General features: G+C 44.6%; 1 protein-coding gene across 1 annotated transcript in view; it reads right to left on the minus strand.

The window, feature by feature from the left end:
• The window catches only part of SLC24A3 (solute carrier family 24 member 3), a 459,582-nt gene that overhangs the window by 247,396 nt on the left and 187,103 nt on the right, over positions 1–25,083 (minus strand). The window lies entirely within an intron of this gene.

Below are 25,083 nucleotides of genomic sequence, written 5' to 3' on the forward strand. Positions count from 1 at the left end.
CCTCCCCACATTGGCATATCCCATTTGCTTTGGATCGCCCCAGAAAACCATTACTCACAGAAGGACATTATTACTCCAATATTTACTGAGTGCCTACTGATTGCTGGGCATGAGACAATGAAGTTACACAGGAGAGCCAATAGGCACAGTCCACAGAAAAGGCAGATAAGGCACAAATAAACAATTCAAAGAGTTATAAAAATGTATTATAAGTGCTCTGAAGGAAGAGGCTTCTATAAAGGAGAAGAATAAAGAAGGACCTGACTTAGATCAGGGGCTCAGAAATGGCTTGAGAAGGTAATGTTTACACTGCAGTCTGAAAAAGAGGCAACTGTGGTAAGAGGGCTCAGCTACTTTGATGAACAGAAGGAAGACTAGTAGAGCTGGGAGTGTATGAGCCAACTCTTCCTCTGGGGTCCCTAGCCACCTCAACACACATACCCTTTAATACCTCCTCTTGATTCTGTGATTCACCAAAAGCCCAACAGCAAAACTTTCTTAACTGGAGCCAAGAAAATGGTCCCTCTCTAAAGGCTGTGAAAATGCAAGTCCAGGTATAGTGGTGGCCATGGACCCAGCTACTGGGGAATGTGGCAGGAGAGAACAAGACCAATAAGATGAGAGATGCAACCATACAACCATCTAGGGTCCATTGCTCCAGCAGCTGTTTACCAGTCACACATCTCCTGACAGCCTCCAGCCAGAGACGGAAGGGAAGACATGCTCTGGAGAGGCCCCTCTAAGTATCAGGGTCTCCAAATCCAAGTGAGCACACTGGGTCCCTTTCACACGGAGAGCAGGCGTTCTTTATCGCACTCATGTGTGAGGTCTTAGAGACAGGAATCAGAGGGTCATGCTTCAGAGTGACAAGAGCATGAGATGGAATTCTGCTCAGGTATTTCGCTTCAGATCAGAGGAGACTATGCCAAATCTTTGAAGGATTGGAGGTCAAACAGAAGACCCAGGAGTGGCTCAACACAAATCCATGTCTACTGCTTCTCTTCTCTTCCTAGCCCTGTAAATAGAGCCAGACACTGACCCTCTCAGGGTCTTTGTTTAATCATCTAGACAAAGAGAAATACTACTGTGTTAGTATACAGTATAATAATAATGGTCCTCTTCTCACAGAGGATGCATATTAAGTGGGCTGATATGTTGGTGTTTGTCAGCCATTTGAAATGCATCAAGCTCTCAGAACACTATCTGACACATGGTAAGTACTCAATAAATGTTAGCTATTACGATTTTTTTTTTTGTATTTGAACCAAGGAAGATCTCAAGCCAGTCTTCATATGAAGCACAGGTCAGCATTTGTAAGAAGGGGATACCAGAATGTCACTCTGTACAGGGGCATGGCATGAGATGACATGAGTTCAATTTTTTCTTTTTTTTAAAATATATTTTTATTGATTCCAGAGAGGAAGAGAGAGGGAGAGAGAGATAGAAACATCAATGATGAGAGAGAATCATTGATAAGCTGCCTCCTGCATCACGCCCTCTACTGGAAATGGAGCCTGCAACCCAGGCATGTGTCTTTGACCAGAATTGAACCTGGGACTCTTTAGTCCACAGGCCAATGCTCTATCCACTGAGCCAAACCAGCTAGGGTGACATGAGTTCCATTTTTCTACGAAAAGAAAGGTGAGTTCCTATACTAGTATATACTGGCATAAGACTATCACATCCCTTTCCTCTATAATTAGCCAAGAACAAACAACCACCAAGAGGCACCTATGCAACCCATTAAAGGAATGCAGAAAAAAGAACGTAGATTGCAGGCTACACTGCAGGAATTATGAAAGCTCACCATGCCTTCTTTCTAAGCAAATGGCAAGTTCTCAAAAATAAAATTGATATGCTTTTCCTACAGTGTAAATTTTTTGGGCTGAGGTTTAGAAACCTCAGGCACAGTCCATAGGAAAGGCAGGTAAGGCACAAATAAACAATTCAGGGTTACAAAAATGTATTACAAGTGCTCTGAAGAAACAAATTGTAGGTTTGATTCCCAGCCCTGGTGGTCGGGGCACTCCACCATGCACTAAAACTCAAAGGTGTGTGCGTTCTTCTCTCTCCTCCCTTGGCTAGCTGTCTGCTCTCCACGGAGCCCTCCACAGAGCCTTCCACAGCGACCAGCAGGGATTGATGAACACAGGCTCTGTGTACTTCATGGGAGAATAAAGTTCTGTGATTTATTTGTTTCAATGCCCATGAGAATTTCCCTTATATGGGGGTTTCTGCAAACACAAATGTAGCCCTAAATCTTAACTCATCTTGTTTGATAAACCACTGGAATGTTGGCTTGGAGATGCAAATTAATTATGTCTTTTATTTTCTGAATTCTAATGCTGAGCCTGGAGGAACTGCCTATTTCAGTGTTAGCTCATCCTAGAGATGGTGAACAATGTGTGTTCTTTTCAAATTCAAACCAATTGATCCAGAGTCCACACCCCAACCACCTCCTCTTCTAGGGGGTTTTCACCCTGGGCCATTACTTATCTGTCTAATGTGGCACCCAGGGCCAGGATCCAGACGACTAGGAAGAGCTCCTATACCCACCCCAGAGCCCACAGAAATGAGTCCAACAAGCCAGCCCTAAGCCTGTCACGTCTGTTCCTTCCATGAAAACCACCGTGAAGGCTCTGGGGACAGATTGCCCCTCACCTTTGCCTCTTGACTCACCCTAGTGCTTCCCTGAGTGACATGGCATGTCCCTTTCTGGTAGGAATTATGAGGGACACTGGGTTTGCATTGGAATTATCTCCTGGTAGGTTGATTTCCATATCTCAAATTTTCTATTAATATGTCATATATATGCATATATATATATATATATATATATATATATATATATACACATACATACACTGAGTGGCCAAATTCTTATGATCTCTGAACGCATAATAATCTGGCCACTTAGTGTGTGTGTGTGTGTGTGTGTGTGTGTGTGTGTGTGTATTTATATATTTAATCCTCATCTAAGGATATTTTTTTCCACTGATCTTTAGAGAGAGAGAGGAAGGGATAGAGGAGTGAGGAGAGAGAGACAGAGGAAGAGAGAGAGAAACATTGACTGGTTGCCTCCCTCGAGTGTCCTGACTACCAGAGCTGGAGATCAAACCTACAAAGAGGTATATGCCCTTGGTTGGGAATCAAACACAAGACCCTTAGTCTGTGGGCCAATACTCTAACCTAGGGGTGTCGAACTCAATCAGAGAAGGGGCCAAAATCTAAAATCCAGCCTAAATTGCGGGCCGAATGGTTTACTGAACAGTCATAAACTGACAATGTCATAAACTGACAGCGGAGTGCAGTGATGACAGCGCGGTGCGGGCCACATTGCAAGGCCTGGCCGGCCGGATTTGGCCCGCGGGCCTTGTGTTTGACACATGTGCTCTAACCACTGAGCAGAACCAGCGAGGGCAATGCATTATATTTTAAAACAAGATGGAAGTTTCTACTCCACAGTCCACCTCCCACTCACAGAAAATGTGAATGGCTTCATCTTTATCTTGCATTTCTAAGAGGAAAACCAACAGTTGTGATTGGGATAGGAGAGAATAGAAGAATCAAAGATATGCAGATGCAAGTTTAATATTTTGCACATTGGAAAATTTTTACCTAAAATGACCTAAGTTGAGTCACTGCCTGATTTAAACGAAAAGCTTGGTGCATTTTCCCTGTGGAACATTCATTAAAACTACCACCAGCATGATTTCTGAGGCTCTGGATTTTGTAACCTCATTAGTTTCTGTAAAATCTCTCTGTGATTTGACCCAGTTTCAACTCCCAAAGTCTGAAAATAAAATATGGATGCTTTCTGTATAAGGATTTGGCCATGTGTTGTTAGTCCACTAATAAAGTATGGGGCCACACTGCTCCTCACATAACTAGAAATGCTCCAGAGGGTATACCCTGGAGGAAGCTCAGATTCATTAAGTCTGGAGTGGGAGGATGTCCTGTAGAGATAGCTCCTTGCAATGAATAAAACACAGCAAACCATCATTTAAAATCCTCAACAGCTTTTGCGACTAAATGAAACGACCTATAAAGAAAGCAATTTTAACATAGACTAATTGATAGGAACAACAGTTAAGTACCTGTGGCATCTTATGCACATTATACCCAAATGACATCGTGCCAAACAGGGGTATCTGAGGACATGCTGTACCTATACCTTGGAACTAGCTGAAGAATGCACTATATTCCTTCTCAAGTTATTCCCAATAATTCAGACGATTTCAACCACCACAATTCAAAGAAGGTTCAAAAGCTCAAAACATTCCCATGCATGTGATGGATGTATACTTCTCACAATTTACGGCACTAATCCCGTGTTTTAAGATGCTTTGGTGAACACGTGCTAAACAATGCCGCTGGCTACCAAGAGCTGGCCATCATTCCCTTTATTGGCCGAGGCAGCACGGCTGAGTGGGTCCCTGCAGTGTAATATTACATGCGCTTTCCTGTCAGATGAGAGACCCACGCTCCCGACTGAAGGCTTCCTTCCATTTGTGTGGCTGAATTTTTGTCTTCCCTTAAGAATGTCTTGGGGCTTGAGATACATGAGTAGTGGTGGAATCAGATTTCAACTTGGAATTCTCCATGTGGTCACTTGCCTCGCCTTGAGTTATTGTGGGCAGTGTGAGAAAGTTCCACAGACTAACTTAGAGATGGTCCTGGCAAAAGAGCAACAAGGGCGTTAAAAACATCCAAGCACCTTTCCTTGTCTTCTAAGATTGCTTGAGCTTCTGTAACCCTGAAATGTTCCGTTGTTGATCAGGATGATTATTAAGATTACATAAAAACCTGTTTTACTTTGTCAAAAGGATGCCAGGTGATGACTGCTCTGCTCGGAATATCTGCTTTGGGGGTTGGCTTTTGCTAAGTGCTATATTTATACATTAATGCACTTCCTCAGCCTCAATGCAAAGACCTCTACCTCCTGTCACCCCATCAATGTCTGTCACAGAACCCAACCTGATGCTAGGGGACATTTGGGATAGCTTGGGAAATTAGGACTACAAAGTATCTCCCCTCAGACAGGGTCACTAAAAACAACAGAATTAAAACCTGATTTTTACAGGCCTCAAACAAAGTGACTCTATAGCCCCAAGCAATGTTTAAAGCTCCCCTCAGCATCCAGAATATCCTCCTTAGTCAAATACTCCATTACAGCATAAAACCCTAGCATTTCTTAGTGTTGATAACAGTTGTGCCTGCATGTTGCTCAGCTGGAAAAAACCCTGTAAATTCAGACAGATAGCCACCTTATTAGCAAATGATTATATGACTGAGTTTATCTTTTTTTAAAAAGCAAAACTATATCAGGCCAGTATGGCTCAGTGGTTGAGCGTCAACCCATGACCAGTTCGATTCCCAGACAGGGCACAGGCCCAAGTTTCCGGCTGGATCCCCAGTAGGGGGCATTGCAGGAGGCAGCAATGATGTTTCTCTCTCATCGATGTTTCTATTTCTCTATCCCTCTCCCTTTCTCTCTTTAGAACAGCAATTAAAAAAAAAAGTGAAGTCATTTTCCCCCCAGTGAATTGCTGGTTTTCTGTTTCAAATCAGTATGAAAGAGAGTGGGTGACTGCTTCTGACTTGGGGCTAAGTTCCCATTGATCCCTTTCTCTTTGCTCAGTGCAGTGGGGCAGGAAGGGCACACTGGCTGCTCACCGGCTGGTAACTTCTGACACATCTCACCCACTGACCATGACGGGTCCACAGCCACATTGGTGGGGACACTAAGGCCGCCCGTCTCCAGACGCAGGATTTCCCCCAGGGCTGGGGCTGGCTCAGTGATTCGTTGGTGGCCCTGCAGAACCTCCCCTGGGAAGCAAGAAGTCCTAGAGGACACTCCTGAACAACCTTCCGCCCCTCCTCCCTCCTTCACTCAGGGTGGGGTGGTGCAGTGGTTGCTGCCTCTCACTGCCTTCCCTAGCTCTCCTGCCCTTTGCCCTCTTCTTAAGCATTTCCCTAGTAAAGTCCATGCATGTTGCACCTGTCCTGGCAGTGCATTTCCGAGGCTCCCACAATGATTTGGATGTCCACCAGGGGCTGAGCAGAGAGCACAACCCAAACCTTCATCAGACTTTGACAACATTCTCTTCTTGCCACCATCCAGCCAGTAAACACCATCACCAGTGTATACAAGCTGCTCCCCTGGACCCCAAAGCCTGAGGTTCTCCTTTTACCCCAGGAGACATACATGACAGGCTGGGTCCTGAGGGCAGGCAGAGGGTGAGAGTTTCCAGGCCCCATAGAGACCACACCACTGGGTCAGGGTCAAAGACAACCGTGGATGCCAAGACTCAAAGCAGGAAGAATGGAGCAGGGTGTGGTTGAGTCTATGTATGTGTGTGAGTGTAATGCAGTGTACATGTGCATTAGTGTGCACTGAGTGTGTGTGTAATGTGTGCATGTGCATGCAGGTATATGTACCTGCCTTGGTGTGCATGTGCATGTGTGTACTTGTGCGGGTGTCTCTGCATGTGTATGGAGTATATGTGCATGTCTGTGTGGTCACAGGCTGGGGCAGGAACATATGGGAGCAGGGCTGCTACCATGGATCAGCTGTGTTTTTCTGCACTATTTCCCCAATTAACCCTCCCTGAAGGCTGCAGAAACCCTCCAGTCAGTTCTGCTTTTAATTTCCATGCAAATCAGTGGGGAGAATGCCCTTCCCCTCCTCCTTTCTCTTCATTCTTCTTTCCCTCTTTTTGTACTTTCCTCCATCCCCCCTTCCTCCCTTTCTTCTTTTCCTCCTTCTCTCTAACTGCCCTCCCTTTTTTATTTCCTTTCTTTCTGCACCAGTCCCTTGGTCTAGTCTGAGAAGGCACCTGAGTGAGCAGGGAACCAAGGAAAATCCCTCTTTAGATTTTTCTTCTCCGCTTTACTCCTCCTTCCTCTCCTTGCTGAACCCAGAAAACCGCCAGGTGCCTTCCGTGTAAAACCCATGCCAGCAGAGGTTAGAGGGGTTTCACCTGCACTTCCAAGTCTTAGCCCAAAGGAGATGGTGGGATGGGGTGGGTGGCAAGGGGAGGGGAGGGGAAGAGAGATAGAACAGAGCCCCTCCCTCCCCCAACCTCAGACCCCAGGGCACTCCCAGAGTGCTTTGCAGCGGGAGCAGTGGGCTGCTTTCCCATCTTCCACTCTATTTAATCACAGGCCTAGCCCGCCTCCACCCCCCTCTCTCTAAGCTGCGCAGACAGGCTTTCCCGCTGCAGCTCTGAATTAAAAAGGAGAGATTTATTGGGAGGAAATTCTCCCTGCTTTCGGGTGACATAACTTCAAACCAGATGACATGCGCCTAATCAGCAGCGCGGAGGACGCCTTTTATGGGTCAGTCAGAAGTAAAGGTGGAGTAACTGCACTCCGCTCTCCGGCAACAACACATTTATGAGCTGCTGGGATGAACGGATGATTATGGGTTCTGCCGGCCCGCGCATTATTTATTTAACAGATCAGCACCGCTTCAAGAGACAGTCCTCAATTCCTCAGTCCACCTCACTGTCAAGTAATGGGGGGCAGGCTATTAAAATGACACGGCAAATTCTAGTCCAATTCCTGCCACCGTCCACCTGAGCAGGAGTCTTTATCAGGGACAGAACCCGACTCACGGAAGAGCAGCATCTCCCAAATCTGGGAAAACAGAGTAATAGGGATGCTGTGTACTTACTGCCTTCCGATTTACTTACATGATGCTTCCTAGGTTCACCTTCTAGATCTTTCACCATAAGAATGAGAGGCGCAATACTGCTTGAGTAACCCTAAACCTTGAGTGCAATTCTCTTCCCCCAAATCATTAGGCTAAACCACTGGAGACTGGCATTTCTGCATGTTGAAAATGTCAAATACCGTCAGTCTCAAGCCAAAGTCCCTAAGTTCTTGAGATAAGATGCTAGAGGTAAAAAGGAGAACAGTGGAGGATGGAGAGTTGTTGGCTGTGCGCATGCAAGTTCCACCTCTCCCTACACTGAGCAGCCTTCAGAGAAAGGGAACTGGCGCTAATCTGTGAAAGCCCACCATAGCGGACATTATTTCATATTTTTAAAAATCAGCACTGTGTTTCTCTTTAAAATTTGAGACGGTAGAGGGAGGTAAAAGAAGCCCTGGAGAAGATGAAAGGAAAGCATCCCCTGATGGCTACAGCTAAGAAAAGTCACGATGGGGATTCCACCACCTGTCTTTAAAGCACACATCTAAAACATTCCCAACATGCAGATAAGGAGAGTGTGTGTCTGTGGAGGCATTGTGTGCATAAAGCCTTTCTGCAGTCACCGCCTGGGCAAGGCAGGTGACAGCTCCATTCATAGAGAGGAAACATGGCGAAGGAGCATCCAACTCTTTTCCACACTCACTTATGGGAAGAAGTGATTGAATCTGGAATAAATAAAAGCTCATAACCCTTGCCCTGACTGGTTTGGCTCAGTGGATAGAGCATTGCCTGGGGACTGAAGGGTCCCATGTTTGATTCCAGTCAAGGGCATATACGTTCGTTGCGGGCACATCCCCAGTAGAGGGTGTGCAGGAGGCAGCTGATAGATGTTTCTCTTTCATCGATGTTTCTAACTCTCTATCCCTCTCCCTTCCTCTCTGTAAAAAAACCAATAAAAATATATTTAAAAAAAAAAAAAAAGAGCTCAGAACCCTAATGGACAGCCTCGTCACTTGTCTCACAGACAAGGACTCAGGATGGCCTATGCCAGCCCTGCCCACTCCAATGAAAGAATGGCGGCAGTGAGGAGACCAGAAGCTTACTTTTGGTCAATTAAACTAGAGATTTTACCTTTTCGAAGAAAAGGAACATTTGTATGCAATCGCAGTGGTAAGACTCCACTACTTGGAAGTCGAACTTCCTCCACATTCTCATAGTCTACGAGAATGTCTCAGCCCTCGCTCCTGGTGCCGTGAACCCTCACCGGGCTTGGAGGTTGAGAAGTCTCTCAGACTCCTATTTAACATGCAGTATGAATGCTATACAGAATGGGTCACTGTGGCCAAGCCCACTGAATGTTCAAGCCACCAAACAAAAACGAGAGTGACTGGGTTTTGTTGATGTGAAAAGGACTCTTAGAAGCAAACCAGGAGGGAGCAGAAGGTGCAGCTGGCAGCCAGCCCTCAGGAGAGCCAGCAGAACCTGGAATACTCACAGCCAGGCCGGCTCCTACCCGCATGAATTCCACCGAGTGATTAGTTAGGTGTCCTCAAGTCTAGGACCCAGACACAGTGTAAGATGGCAAGGAAGTATTTTTAAAAGACTGCACTGAGACAGATGAAAACCAGCGCAGGTCGTGTTTCATTGTTGTGGAATCGGTGCTTGAAGGAACAATCTGTTAGATGTCTGCGGGGAGTAGATTTTTTATAAGCGTTTTCAATGGGGATTTTTTTTTCACGTTATTAAAGTTGTGCTTGAATTCACAGGGCCACACATTAGCCACATGTGAACTACCCTCTAGGAATGAGGAACGCTTTCTAACGGGAGATAAAAAGCCCCTTCGCAGGGAACTTGCTTAGGCCCCACAGGAGCACATCCATGAAATGATTCCCACCCTGCGGCAAATGCTTTTTTCTGAGAGAGATCTTTCTCGCTCTGGGGCAGCCGAGGGCAGGCGTGGTAGGAGGACAAGGACAGGACTGGCTTGAACAGACAGAAGCACCTCAGGATTGCTCACCAGGACCGCCAGCAGCTATGAGAGTGACCACACCTCCTATTGGGGCCACCTGCCCCAGTGAGGGCTCCTACAGCATGTGCAGTGTCCACAAAACCGGGAAACATTATCAGATACACTTATTCAGACAGCGGCTAGTTACATTTTTACATTCGGTTCTCACTACATTTTTCCTCAATCTTCAGATGTCCTTCCAGGTGAAGCGCCTCTAGATTAAAGCAGTGGGTACACTGGGACATCTGAGAACAGTGAGATCCATCCCCCATTTTCCTTGTGTGGTCAGTGTTTACAGACACTCAGTAGTGTGTATATTGATAGCAGCTGTGATCATGGCTTTCCCTGTCCTCCTCTAGCCAGGAGCTCCTGCTGCTGGCTCCTGCCTACCTTGTGCCCCAAGCCTCTGCACACCTGCTTCCCACTTTGGTTCATGGGCATGTGCGCACGTGTGCACAAACACACATACACACACACATAAAACAGTCATACACAGACACACACCCACATACACATCTTCCTCCTCCTGTTTCCTATTTTAATATGGACACCAAACTGCCTCCTGACCTCAGTCCAAACACCTTTTCATTCCCTTGTTCGTCTGTTCTTTTTATTTCCTTGTTACCCACTTCCAATCAAGAGCTAAGCCCCTCTTCCAACCCCCATTTCCCCCCTCCCTGATCTCACAGTCACAGTTCAGACACTGACCATCACTAGCCAGAACACCCATGGTTACCTCCTATGTCCGACCTCATTTCCTCTCAACCCATTCTCAGACAGAACCTACTGAAAACTCAAATGGTACAGCCCCTTCAGAAGGAAATATGGCATCATCAAAATTGACATGTGAACAGGCCCCTCAATGCAGCAGTCCCATTTCCAGGAGTTTGCCTGGAAGATACACACCCACAAATCAAAATTATCCCCCACAGCATTATTTGTAATAGCAAAATCTTGGGAACAACCAAGTGCCCGTCCCTAGGAGACTGATTAGATAAATAATATTATATGATATTGACTTTTGAAATTTAAGTATTTTATGTTTCCACAAAATAAAAATGAAGATGAAATAACAAAGCCTAAATTGTATACGAATGAATCAAATTGGATGCATTTATAACATAACTGCAGAAATTCAATTACTCTGATCACACATTTTTAGAGGGATACATTTTGAAAAGGAAAATAGCTGCGAAGAAATCTTAGATTTTGCCTAATAAGTCACTATTGGTGGTATTGTCTCTGGTACAGTGATCCAGATTGACTTTGTATCTATTGTAGGACACAGCAAATTAGTAAATGTGTTCATGTGTTTTGGAACCAATGTGGGGATATGGAAGTGTGAGGAAGTGAGTAAGGACCTTACAATAAATTAGTATTATTGGTTTAAATTGTAAGATTTCAAAAATATACATATATACCCTGGCCAGGTGGATCAGTGGGTTGGAGCATCATTCTGGAAAGGCTGCAGGTTCAATTTCTGGTCAGGGCACATACCTACCTGGTCAGGGCAGATATGGGAGGCAACTGATTATTGTTTCTCTCTCACATGGATGTTTCTTTCTCTTTCTTTCTTCTTCTCTCTCTCTCTCAAATCAAGGAAATCATCCTTGGCTGAGGATATATATATATATATATATATATATATATATACACACACACACACACACTAGAGGCCCATTGCAAGAAGATTCCTGCAATAGGGCTTCCTGCTGCAGTCGCCACCCTGCCTGCTTCCCTCCCTTCTCCCCCTTCTCCTCAGCTTCACTCCCTTCTACCCTATCTTCAGTCTTCACTCTGAATATGGATATGCAAATTGGTTGGGTTGATTTGCATACTCGCCCTGATTGGCTGGTGGGCGTTGCTTGTTGGCATAGAGAATGTACAGTCAATTTGCATGCTTCTCTTTTGTTAGGTAGGATGTATATGTGTGTGTATAATATTTTTTATCCTAGCAAAGTTCTAGAGGCAATGGTGGTTTCTACAGTGATGGAGCAAGTTGGCACCCAGACCATGGTTTCCAATTATCATTCAAAGGAACCAGGCAAGCTCAGAGAAGTGGTCAGTTCCAAATCTGAGGCACAAAAGTACCAAGGGAGGCAGAAAGCCAAGAGTGCTCAAAGCCAAGTGGGGACTTAGCAAGGACATACCAGCTGGCAAATGGGCTCCCACTGGCCATGTTTGGGACACTTTGAGCATCAACAAGCATAATAGTATTTCCTAATACAATGAATAAAAACAAAATGAATTTCATGGGCCTAAAGTGATGATTTTGTAAAATGGGATGTGTTGGAAGTATTTCTTGAGAGAAAGCCAATCTACAAATGGAGAAGAAAAAAGGGAATTGCAAAATCACTTTGAGTTATAAAGGGTAAGATGTTTCTGTAAAATGGAGATATGGTGGTGACAGCCAAGAGGACAGTTTAGTTCAGCAACATTGGTCAAGCTGGCATCCTGGGCCTCTGGACGTGATGCACAGGGCTCCCCGTGGTGCTTTTGTCAAAAATATTGAAGCTAACTAATTATGAGCGAACAATCACTCACAGGTTCAGACTGAGGGGCCTTTTGTTAAGAGACTGGCCTGCACTCCTAACAAATGTCAAGGAACATAAAACAACAACATCAAGGTGGGGAACATTCTACATTAAAAAGGACTAAAGAGCCAGAATCGCCAAATGCAATGTGTCTTCCTTGACCAGACTCTACATAAAAAACAGCAGAGCTAGAAAGTTTATTTTGAAGAAAATGGAGGGAATTTAACTATAGATGTCAAAAGACACACTTAAATATATTGCAAATGCTCAATCTTGAATGTGATAATGGCATTGCAGTTATGTAGGAAAATGAATGTCCTTTCTTCCTGTAGACTCACACTCAAGTATGTAGTCATGATGTCTATCATCTACTTTCAAAGATTCTGAAGAAAAAAATACAATGAGAATGACAGAATGCCAATGTGGCAGATGTTACCAATTTGAGAATCCATGTGTTGGGTGCACAGTTATTTATTGTGCTATTCTCTCAACTTTTCTGTAGATTTAAAAATTTCAAAATAAAAAGTTGGAAAGAAAGTCTTTTCTCATCCGGGTCACTCACAGTCAAGTCTGGACTCTAATCCAGCGCATGGTCTCTGGCCTTTGGTCTCTGCTAATCTTCTGGCTTTCTCTTTCTTCACTCCTCCCCTTTCCCCCCTGCCACACATTGAACTTGCACTGTCTGCTCCAGCCACACCATTGCTGTTCCTCCTTGACACGATGCTGTTCCTCCCTGCTCAACTATGGCTCATGCAGATCTTCTCACCATTGAGGGTTCCTTTCTTCCTGTGAGAACTTAAACTACTTTTCCTTTAAACCTATCTCAGACAAGACTCTGCAGGGCAAATGCCTTTTCTGCACAACCCCTCCTCCCTCCACGCTCCATTGTATCATGCATCGTGCAATACAGAAACGAACTGCTGATGTAAGGGGCAGCCTGCACTAAATAGTAAGTTCCCAGATATAACTGGCTTCAAATTTGATTGCGCCATTGGGACATGGCACCCCAAGTGTCTATAGAACTGACTGACAATGGGAGCTGGGTAGGGATATCTCTGAACACAATGCCCCTCAAAATAGCAGGATGCCTGCTTCCCTGGCTGCCTGTCTTTGCTCCGGATGATGCTGTGTTATTAACAACAACAAACGGGGTTCTCAGAGACCAATACCGTTCAGTACCCATATGGAAACAGAAACTGAACCCCTGGGAGCAGAGAAAACAGTTCTACAAACCCTCCTGCTGCACGGGCCCATTAGAAACACCTCCGGGGGCTCCTGCTTGCTGATCTGTGGGCGGGAACCAGGGTGCACATCCTGCAAAGTTTCTAAGTGGGCAGGCTACGCTTTCTTCTGTCCTAATTTCCACAGCCATCCATCGCCTTCAGGCTAAGTGGAGGTCTTTTATCACATGGCACGCTCCCTGCTGTTGGCTTTCCATTTCTGTGGTTGGGGCTGAGCAGGCAGAGCAGAAAAAAGCTGGAGGAAGGGCTAGAATTTCCCTCCTGAGCTTGGCTCCTCAGATGTCTCCCACAGGACACTGCAGAGAGGAACTAACACCCCCTGCTCCACTAAAGCAGCCTCATTGCGGCCCAGGACACGAAACCACCCTCGGCCTGTCCAGCTGGATGTGAGCCCGGGCTGCCCACAATGCCCTGTGCACACAGTTGATGTGAGTTTTTTCGGGCAACAGGCATAACCCCATTTTAGAGATGTGCACATTGAAGATGCACAGCTGATAAGCAGGCATTTGTGGTGGGAGGTAATGGGAACAGAGGCTTCCAACAGTGAATCTCTCCAAATTATTTACCAATCAACCACTAATCAATTACACGTATGGACTGACTGACCATCAGAGGCCTGGGGGCAGAAGGGACTCCCTCATGCATCCCTCTGCTGGTATCATTCTCCCCCGAAATTTGGTGAGGGGTTTCATAAAGAAGTGAGAAATTCCTTCCCAATTGCTAAAATAATTCTGGCTTGCAATAGGGACTTCCTGCTTAAGCTTTTAGAACTTTCTTATAAACTGTGGTTGCTCATTAGAAACACCTGAGGAGGAGTTTAAAGCTCCCTGGGCCAGCACTCACCGCAGACCAATTACTCCCATCACTCTGGGGACTGGGCAGAGTCATCCGTCTTTTGAAAGGTCCCCAGGTGACCAGAAGGTGCAGCCAAGGTTGAGAACTACTGGAAGCAATTCCACCAAAGCTGCCAGGGGAGGCGCAGAATTACCTTGTCAAAGAGTCAAAGATGCTGAACTAAGGAGGACTGCCAGGTCAGGAGCCCGGTCCTTGCCAGCACACTGAGCAGAAAAATGTCTCCATTTCTTTCCAGGGTGGGTAATGTCAGAGTCACCTGTGCACAGTCCAGACAGCTGAGTGCCTGCTCTCCTGACACATAGGCAAGTCCAGTGGGTATCAGCCTGCCTCCTCTCCCCAAGTCCTAGGGCTGCTCCTTATGAAAGACCCCAAGACCCATTTAGGGCAGTGGTCACAAGCACAGTGTTGGGGCCAGGAAGGCTGGGTTCTGCTGGCCTTAACTTAAACAGCTGCCCTCCAGGTAGTCAGTTCACCAAGTCACCCTGTCTGCAGGGGTTCTCTGGCCAGAGAGCATGCTCAGTAGAACCGGCCAGAAAAGCCAGCGACTGAGCACCTCAGCAGCAACCTCAGCCCATGGAGGAAAGTGATCAATGGTTGAATACTTCCACATCCTCTTCCCTGATGGGACAACTCTTGGGGGTCTCCAGTGGCCCTGACCCCAGCTGCCCAGAGCAGTAACTGGCTCATTGAGGCATCCTGCATGGGCACTACTTTCTGGCTTCCTCCTCCCTCACCGTTCTTTCTGGGATCCCTTCTAAAACCCAAGCCCTCCTTCAGGCTGTTGGAGGAGCCCAAACTAAGACACCATGAAACCTTGAGTTGACTTCTCTGAGTCCAGATTAGTCAGGCTCTAAAAGCCCGTGGAAGCAAAAGGAGACTGTGCATAAGGAGCTTTGACCTTGAGTAGGAAAGGTCAGCTGCTGGGGTGCCTGACCCAAGGCTGAGCTCTCGTTTTCCAGCTCCTTTGAGTCCCTCCCCGAGGAGTTCCGGAGGCAGCAGCACTGGTCTACCTGATGGATAGTTAAATCGCCAAAATTCCTCTTGGGCAGAGATTCAGGAACTTTTGCTTGGAGGCACTGTGTAGCTCATTAAATAATTAAATCAATCACTTGCAAAAGCCTTTATGCCAGATCCCCAGTCCCCACGCTCAGAGTAAACTAAGCCTCAGCCTAAAATATTCTCGCCTGTCTTAAGGAGCCAGGAAAATGAGAAACTGGCCTTTGACTGTCTGGTCTGTGCCAACAGAGGTGGGAATTGGCAATACCATCTCCCAGGTGGCGGAGTGTACTTCTATTGGGAGGCACATCAAGTCTGCTTGTCACTATTTGTGTGATGTCAGTGAAAACCAATGATCTTAGCCTGGATCCTTCATTTCACTGGGGAATGAGACATGGTGTTCTCATTTCTTAATTCCTTCTTTGCTTATTAGCTGAAGTTCTTTTATAAAGAGAAACCTCTCATCAAGGGGTTGCCTGCGGTACCGTTTTACAAGAAACATAAAAATAAACGCTTGGCTCTTTCTTGTTATTTACTAGCTTTCAAGCTAATGAGTTGGCTACCCAGCATCTTCCGAAGGTGAATATGGACGTGTGGTTCGATGCACTGCAGTCATTATTCTAAGTGAGGATCAAATCATCACATCTTTGGCCAGTGGGAGCCTCTCCAAATTGGCTCCTGAGTCCTATTGACATGACTCAAACAGATTCAGGCCGACTGCTCTGCTGCTTGGTTTAACACAGGTTCCATCTTGTACATTTCCTGCTCCAGATCTAGAATCAACCACTTCTCCAAGGATCTCTGGTTCTTTTAATGAGGAAGAGAAATGGAATTTAGAGATGAAAATCATTCTAAATTCACTCTGATGGCCACCCAATGGCCCATTTCAAAGTGGGCAGCTCATGTCTGTGAGTTGGACATTTTCTTGTATTTTTCTTTGTTAATTTCTTTCCCTTTTCCATTTTTTCTAAGTCTCTCTCTCTCTCTCTCTCTCTCTCTCTCTCTCTCTCTCTCTCTCTCTCTCTCTCTTTTTTAAATGTAACTTGCATTTTTCTGGATTTAGATTTCATTGACGAGTTCTCTAATTTTCGTAATTTTTCCTCCTACTTCATTCCATACCATGTTTGTTTTATTCTCCTTTCCTGGAGATTTCCTGGACTTGATATTACCACTCTTTTATTGAACTTTTTGCTTTTCGATTATTCATTTTGTTTCCAGCAGTTCTTTTATATTCTCAAAGTACTTTACTTTTTATGGCATGCTGTTCTTATTCCGTGGGTGCCTTAACTTCTTTCTACACCCAAGGCTGTCACATCATTTTCTGGATGTTTCATACATGTTCCACAATGTCTCTGATTCCTGAAAATCCTTTTTGCCCTGCTTTCTCACTTCGGTTTCTTTCAAATGTCTGATGACACCATGTTGTTCATTCTCTTTCAAATGTCTGATGACACTGTGTTGTTCATTCCCATGTGAGGAATGTGCTGAGGGAAAGCTCTTCTCTGCAGAGGAAGAGGCTGTCTCCTTTGGGCTCCAATGCATAGTGATCAGGCAGGGACCTAGCAAGTCTTCAGTGAAAATTACACTGAGGGTCTTTTCTTTTAGCTGACCAACTCTCCTCTGAAAGACTCCTCCACTTCTCCCATTTCCTGCCTGGAGAGTACAGGTCTGGCTTCCATTCCTGGATGCCAAACAGAGATATTGCTGTTCAGTACCCAGTCTTCACCTCATTGCAATATACGGTGTCGCATACAGCACCCTCAGCTTGGCTGATACCTGAGTAAGAATGTCTCAGGGCCAACTCAGAGAATGCTTCTTCGGTCCTCTACTGATGCTGCGGTGGAGGCTGGTTTCCTGACTGTGTGGGAACTATCTACAAGTTTACTTTTCTGTTCTAATAAAGACTCAGCTGATTCTTCTGCATCTAGCCCTTCCCAAGTCTATGCCTACAGCGACACGTGGCACGTTGATGCCTGAGCCATTCGAGGGTTCTTCGAGGTGAATGAGTTACTTTCTGGTTGGCTTTTCCTGCAGGAGTGGGGAATCCAGCTTTCTCTGGCCCTCAAAGTCAGGTCCCTCATTCATCTCCTCGGGAGCTCATAGAACTGTGTTGACCTCTCCCAACTGTTGACTATTCTTCTCCCATTCTCTTTGAACTTGTAGCGTAATGCTTTTTTAACCTATTCTATTACTATGTGCATGGATTTTGTGAGGGAATGAAGAAAAACGTATCTGTAATATGCCATATATAGCCAATGTCATCTCCAATCTATTTTCTATACTGTTGCCAAAGAAATCTATACATATAAAAACCTAATGTGCAAAGTGTCCCCTTAGGAGTTTGACTGACCGGGAGTTCGATCGCTAGCTATGATGTGCACTGACCACCAGGGGGCAGCGCAGAACGAAGGAAAGAACCTTTCTAGTGCATGAGTTTTGTGCAATGGACCTCTAGTTCTTTAAAAATGCAAATCTGACCATGTTACTTCTTTTTGGCCATTCCTAGCTGTCTTTAGAATAAAATCCAATTTATTAATATTTCAAGCCCCTCATGGGACTGTTTTGCTTTTTCCCCTCACCTACCTCTCCAGTTTAACATACGTGAAAGTACGTATTGTTCTCCAAACACCTAACATTCTCTTCTGCCTTAGGCTTTTGTGCATGCTGTTCCTCCAGTAAATGCTGTCTTTCCCATCTCCTCTCATTTGTCTAATTGTTGATCATCCTGAAAATTTTTGCTTCGGTATCACCTTTTCCAAGAAGTCCTCCCAGATTACTTCTGTGGGTTTTGGGTTGACATTTTCTCCTCTGTGTTCCCAGGGCTTTGTTAAATCACTCACTGTATTTGTTGTATCTGTGTGTGTCTTGCACTAGGCAGGAATCTCCTTCAATGACTGCTTGTGTCTGTTTTGAAGTATTTAGCACAGAGCCAGGAATTAGTATATGCTCAATGTGAGTAGAATCACCAAGCAAGAGAATGAGTGAACATTTGTTTCCAAACCTAAAATTCCTATTATCCTTTCCCCCTTATTTAAGTCATAGGCTCTCACTAATGAATTGTTCAAAGCCCATTATTTTCCTTAAATTTCTCTTGCCCCATCAATTTGGTCTAATCAAGGAGGCATCACAGCACCAAGCAAGGAGGTCTAATTAGGAATCAGCAGGACAGGACGCGAGCTTGCAGGTGTCCTTGGCCAAGTCCACTCTCCTGACCTCAGTTTCCCTGTCTGTGAGGGAGGGTAACACTTATCAGACACAATGGGAAGGCAACACCTTTTATGGAATTTACATCCTAATACATTTTGAGCACCTTAATTTCTATAATAGCCTCCACTCACATTTCTGAGGATGGTACTTTCTATAAGAGCTTAGGCAAATCCCTTACTATCTGCATAAGCCTGGGAGGACGTACGGTGGTTGTTGCTGCAGAAAGAGATGGAAACCCCCTCAGCTCATCAGGGTAGTGAGTTAATTTCCTGGGGCTGCTGTAACAAAGTCCCACACACTGAGTGGCAGAAAACAACAGAGATGTATCCTCTCACAGTTCTAGAGGCCAGAAGTCCAAACTCACGGTGTCACCAGGGCCACTCTCTCAGGAGGCTCCAGGAGAGATCCCCCACCACCACCACCACCACCGCCCCCCTGGTTTCAGGCACACCTTGGCTTGTGGCTGCATCTCTCCAACTTCAGCCTCTGTCACTTCAACTTCTCTGCACAGGTCAGGTCTCCCTCTGCCTCTCTCTAATAAGGGCCCTTGTGAAGGTATTGCAGACCCACCCAGACAAGACAGGAGAATCTATTCTCAGGCTACTTAACTTAATTACCTCTTTGCCTCCTTGGGAATATTCACGCTTTGGCCATTTAAAAGTAATATTTATAGGTTCTGAGGATTGGGAACTATACCTTGGGAGTATTTTTTGTTTTTGTTTTGTTTTGTTTTGTTTTGTTTTCAGCCTATCACAGTGATAAAATTTTTATAATCCGCTGTAGAGAAATGCTTACTGGAAACTCTGGATTTTCCAGGGCAACACTCGACTGACAATTAGGCCTTATTCAAGTTGCAGAGAGGGTGTTATAACATTGCCTTGCCTGGATGGCACTGTCTGGAACTGGGGGTGGAGCGGCATAGGTCACTTTCCTGCACCATTTCAAGGAAGCTTTGAGGAATCCTTCCAGGTAGATGTACAGGCCAAGGCAGGGCGGTGGGAACACTGGCTCCAGGGGCTGATTTCCAGAATCGGAATCTAGGCCCTGCCACTTACAAGCCCTATGACCTTTAGCAGATGATTTCACCTATTTGTGACTAAATGTCCTCATTTGCCACAGAAGCCCCTGTAAAGCCCACCTTGGGGAGATGGTGGGAGATGAGATGAGTCAATGCATGTAAAACACTCAGCCCAGCCCTTGGCACATAGCAAACAAACAGTACCTTAGCTATTATTCTTATTTATGCTGACAAATGAGGAAACTGAGGCTCAGAGGAGTTAAATGTCACTGCCAAGCTCACAAAGCTAAATAAGTGGGAAAGCCTCAATTCAAAGGGTCCGCAGTGCCAATCACACAAAATGAACACGTTCTAGAGACCTGAGGCACAGCATGGTGACTGCAGTCACCAGTCCTGGATTGTATGCCAGAAATTTGGAGATCTCAGGTGCTCTCACCACCAAAAAACAAAAAACAGAAAAGGGACCATGTGAAGAGATGGATATGTTAATTAGCTTGATTGTAGTAATCATTTCCCTCTGCATGTGTATAGCAAAACATGCTGTATGCAATAAATATTTTTTAAAAACGCCATAGAACCAGGCCTGTCTGACCCCACAAAACTGAGCCTTATATCATGGTATATCATCTTTCACATGTAGAAGGGAAGGTACAAAAGACCCAAAACATGATGGCATTTTGGAGGTCTTTCCTTTTATTTATTTGTTTTTAAATATGTTTTCATTGATTTATTTAAAAAGATAGAGGATGGCAGAGGGAGAGAGAGAGAGAAACATTGATGTAAGAGAAAAATCATCATCAGCTGCCTCCTGCACACCCTCTACTGGGGATCTAGCCCAGTGTTTCCCAACCTTCTCTCATGATGAGAATCACCTGGTGGAGTTGTTAAAACACAGATTCCTGAATCCCAACTAAGAAGTACTAAACTAGAATTTTTGAGAACATATAGGTAAAATTGCATACCTAACTTAGTGCTCTGTATATAAAATCTGTCTTAGAGCACTAGTTAAGTATACAATTTTATCTATATGTTCCCAAAAATTCTAGTTTAGCACTTCTTAGTTGGGATTCAGGAATCTGTGTTTTAACAACTCCACCAGGTGATTCTCATCATGAGAGAAGGTTGGGAAACACTGATCTAGCCCATAACCCAGGTATGTGCTCTGGCCTGGAATTGAACCTGTGACCTCTCAGTATAAGGACTGCTGCTCAGCCAACTGAGCCACATAGACCGAGGCTGGAGGTCTTTCCTTTTAATTGAATACGCTAACTTGAGGTTGAAATCATGCATCCTAGGTTTCCCCTCTTGGAAATAGACTATGCTGACAGAATTCACTTGATAGAGCAAATTCTCTGAAGTGCACACAGGTTTACAACGCCTCACATCAGGAGGGCAGGTGTCCCTGGACAGGGCTCCAGAGTTAGTTCTGCCAGGTGGTTTCAATCCTGAGCCTTTTTAAAGTGAAATTCTGAATACTTATGGATGTTTTTTGGTTTGTCTCCAGAAAAACAAATAGTATGGCTGAAGCACTTGTTTCCACCTTAATTTTTTTGTAGAGATGCATCAGACAGGGTCCAGGGATCCATAATAAAATTTTGCCTCACTTATTAAATAAAGAATTCCTCTAAGAATAAAGAAAAAGGCTTGTTAGGAGGCCTCTGTCTCTCAATCTACTCCAGAGACTAACTGCACAGTCTCGGCCCAGAGTCCACACAGTTCGGAAGAGGCTAGGCACGTTAGGGGAGGAAAGGATATGACCTGAGGCTTGTGTTTTACACAGAATGAAAGTCTAGCAGCTGGGTGTACGTGTGTGTACTCTGACACGAAAGCAGGCATAGGTGTGCTCACCTGTGTATGTGTGTACCAGTATATGCATGAGAGTGCACACTCCCAAGATCACTAGGATCTTTTACTCCCCACAGATCCCTCCTGCTGGACACACATTAAAACCAACTGTGTCTACACTCTGGAGCAGAGCACACACATATACACGACAAACACTCAAACGTGTCTGATGTTTTTCATTAACTTCTACACCTCACAAACATGTCCAAGTATATTAATATTATAGTTGCTAATTTATATTATAGTGTAACTTATATTTTCAAAATAAAAAGAACTTGAAGTGGTTCTGGTTCAAGATAGAGGCATTAGCCCTGGCAGGGTAGCTCAGTTGGTTAGAGCATTGGTCCACTCTGCCAAGGCTGTGAGTTCAATTCCAAGGCAAGGCATATACAAGAATCAGCCACTGAATGCATAAGTAAGTGGAACAAGCCCTGGCTTGTGTGGCTCAATTGATTGCGCATCATCTCATGCACCAAAAGGTCGCTGGTTTGATTCCAGGTTAGGGCACATGACAAGGTTTTGAGCTCGATCCCTAGTAGGCTTGTAGGAGGCAAACTGATCAGTGTTTCTCTCTCACATCAGTGTTTCTCTCTCTCTCCCTTTCCCTTCTTCACTAAAAAACACATTAAAAATAGAGATGAAATCATAAGTGCTGATATTTTTTACCTTTTCTATTACTGTTCTATCATAATGATTTTTTTATGTCATGAAAAACTTTTTACACATATCATTTTTAATGGTCCTATATTTCACGGAACAGATAAGCCATATTTATTGACACATTCTCACCATTTTGGACACTTTGGCTCTTTAATAATAAGTATTAAATAAATCAAATGTCCATTAAGAATGTCCTTCTACATAAATGTCTTTGTACACAAATGTACCTTAACCCCTGCAAGATACAATTTTAGAAGCAGAGTTCTTAGGTCAAAGGTCAGCAGCATTTAAAGCTCTCACCTTGTACAGGCTACTTGTTTTCTAGACAGTCTTGCTTTTCCTGAGTAGCACATGATATTCTATGTCACTGCACTCTTTCCGGGCCGTCATTTTAGAATCTTTGTTGACAGGGGAAATGATGTCCCCTTACTATTTCAATTTGCCTTTTGTTAAAAATCAGTGAGGCTGGACATTTTATCATAGGTTGACTCACCATTTGCATTTCCTCTCTGGAGATCTGTTTGTCCTTTACCCTGGTATCTATTTTGGGTCTTAATGTTTTTCTTATTGATTTGTGTGAATTCTTTATATATTAGGAATATTAATCTTTTTTGTCCTGCTTGTTTTAAACATTTCCCAGCTTGATGTCTGCCTGTTAATTTTGTTAATGCGATAGCATTATGAGGATAAATTTCAAAATGTTATGGTGTCAAACCTATTGATGACCGTCGCTGTGCTTTCCCTAGGGGTATTTCCATTAAACGAGTCCAGCAGAGAGCTTTACTAAAACACCCCTGTTCTAGGAGCAAGGCAGAGGAATGTCACAGAGACTTTTGCTTCTCCTTCTCTTCACTTGCTTCAGAACAGAAAGTTGCAAATGAGAAGATAATCATTAGTCTGTGCTGCGAAAGTGGACCTGAGGGTAAAGTAAGAGGTGATTACAGGGTGTCAGAATTTTTGACAGAAACTCAAACCAGGAATCAGAGGAGGAAATCATTGTAGCTGCAACTTGCAACTTCAGTCTGGACAGGACTTCTAGAAAGCAGCTCAGAGAGCACACCTAGAAGTTGATAATCTCCTTGAGGAGGAGTTGGAAAATTTTTCTAGCCCTTCAGTATTTTGTCTAATTCTTCTGCACTTTTCCAGTGTCATAGAAACCAGAGAATTTCCATGTCTGGCACCATTTATTTACTTATACAACAAATATTCATCGCATCTTGGCTTTGCCCAAGATACTCCATGAGGTATCAAAAACTCATGTTCTCATTTTTCCATTTTCTTCTTTTGTTTTCAGAAAAGGGACTCAACTTATCAAAACATAACTCCATAGGTCCATCCAATTTCCCCAGCCTTACACTTGTGGGTTTGGCCTTTGTCAGTGACTGAGTAGGTGGCCAAAAGGCAAAAGGGTTGAACCTTACTTCCGGAGCTAACACATTGTGGGAGTGTCCCATTCGGGCATGTGTAGACCTCCCTAAATTAGAGCATTTGTACCAAGCTGGTGCATTCCCTTAGCAAGTGTCAAGTCAGAATGCTCTTCCCCCTTTAAGAGATAGTTTCCAATTCTGATTATCTCTTGCTTTTATCCTGAATGCACTGCAATGTGTTTATCAGAGATATGTCGAAGAGAAGGAAGCAGTTAGTGGCAGTTTAGTGCCTAGAAGCTGATCAGGGGTTGATTTGCAAGATGTTAAGCTGCTACTCTACATGTGGGAAGCACAGGAGCTTTAGGCCATGAGCAAGCAGCCCATCTCCTCCTTCCTTGCAAAATATTAAGACAAAAAGGGCATCCAAAATAAGCTCCCCTGCCCTGTGCTCTGAGATGTCCTGAAATAATGTCACCAGGACTGGTAGCCATGCTGCTGGCTTTAGGCGGTTCTTCTTCTCTCACTCCCCCTCCTTCTCCCTCACCCCTCCTTCTCCCTCAACCCTCCTCCTTCCCTTTTTCATTTCTAATTTTGGCATTTCACCCACGAGGGCAACACAATGGTCGCAATCTTGGTTATTTTCCCATCCCTGTCCTATAAGAAGGTTTACTCCATGAGCTTTCGGCCCCTCCCTGCCCCCCAACCAGGGCATTTATCTTTTTCTGGGTCACTCCCTCTGCCTGACTCATTTTGTTAGGGCTTAATTTCATTGGGCTTGAAACAAAAATGCATTGGATGAATATGAACAAAAATAACATGAGATAAATTCGCAGGCCAGATTCTCTACACTCCCAGGTTCTGGGGTTTGAAATGGGCCCAGTGCTCTCCTCCTCCAATTGTTGCAGAAGAAGGAGAGGCTACGACCCGGTGTCTATTCACAGTTAAAATGTGATGAAGGACAAGTGTGGGGAGGGAGATACAGGGAAACCCTTCTTTAGCTCACGCTCTGAATGTATTATTCCCTGATAGGCCCTGCCATGAACACAATGTACCTTCACCAAATATGTTAAAAACAAACTCCAGTCTCTTGGAAGTGTCAAGGGAAATTCAGTGTCTTCATGCCCACAGCTATAGTATTCAGAGGTGGGAGACTGACTTCATCAGAGGCTGTTAAGTGGGACATTTGGGTTTTCACTTCTCCAAACCATAACCCACTATCATTCAAACAGATAGAAAGATGGCTAATGCTTCCGGGAGGGGGGGGGGGGGGAAAGAAGAGACAAATGAGATGCTGTCTAGTGACCCCTCCATTGCTCTCTATTTCTTTTTCTTAAGTCATTTCTACCTCAAGCTTGCCTGACTCACTCCCGCATCAGAATGAAATTGTCCCAAAGACCAGAGGCTTGAGCTGCCTGAGGAATTCAGTTCTCTTCTTGCTGCTGGATGCCCTGGAAGTATCTGGACCTAGAATTGATCTGAAGCTATCCTCAGACCAATGATGGCTAAGGCAAAGTCCAAAGATTTTTTTTTTAAATTTTAAACTATTTTTTTAAAATTATTGATTTTAGAGAGAAGAAGGGAGAGGGCTAGAGAGAGAAACACTTGATGCTAGAGAAACATTAATTGGCTGCCTCCTGCATGCCCCCTGGATCAAGCCTGAAACCCTGGTATGTGCCCTGACCAGGAATTGAACCA

The sequence above is a fragment of the Pipistrellus hanaki genome, assembly GCF_964339955.1.
Source record: "Pipistrellus hanaki genome assembly, chromosome: 6".
Lineage (NCBI taxonomy): Eukaryota > Metazoa > Chordata > Mammalia > Chiroptera > Vespertilionidae > Pipistrellus > Pipistrellus hanaki.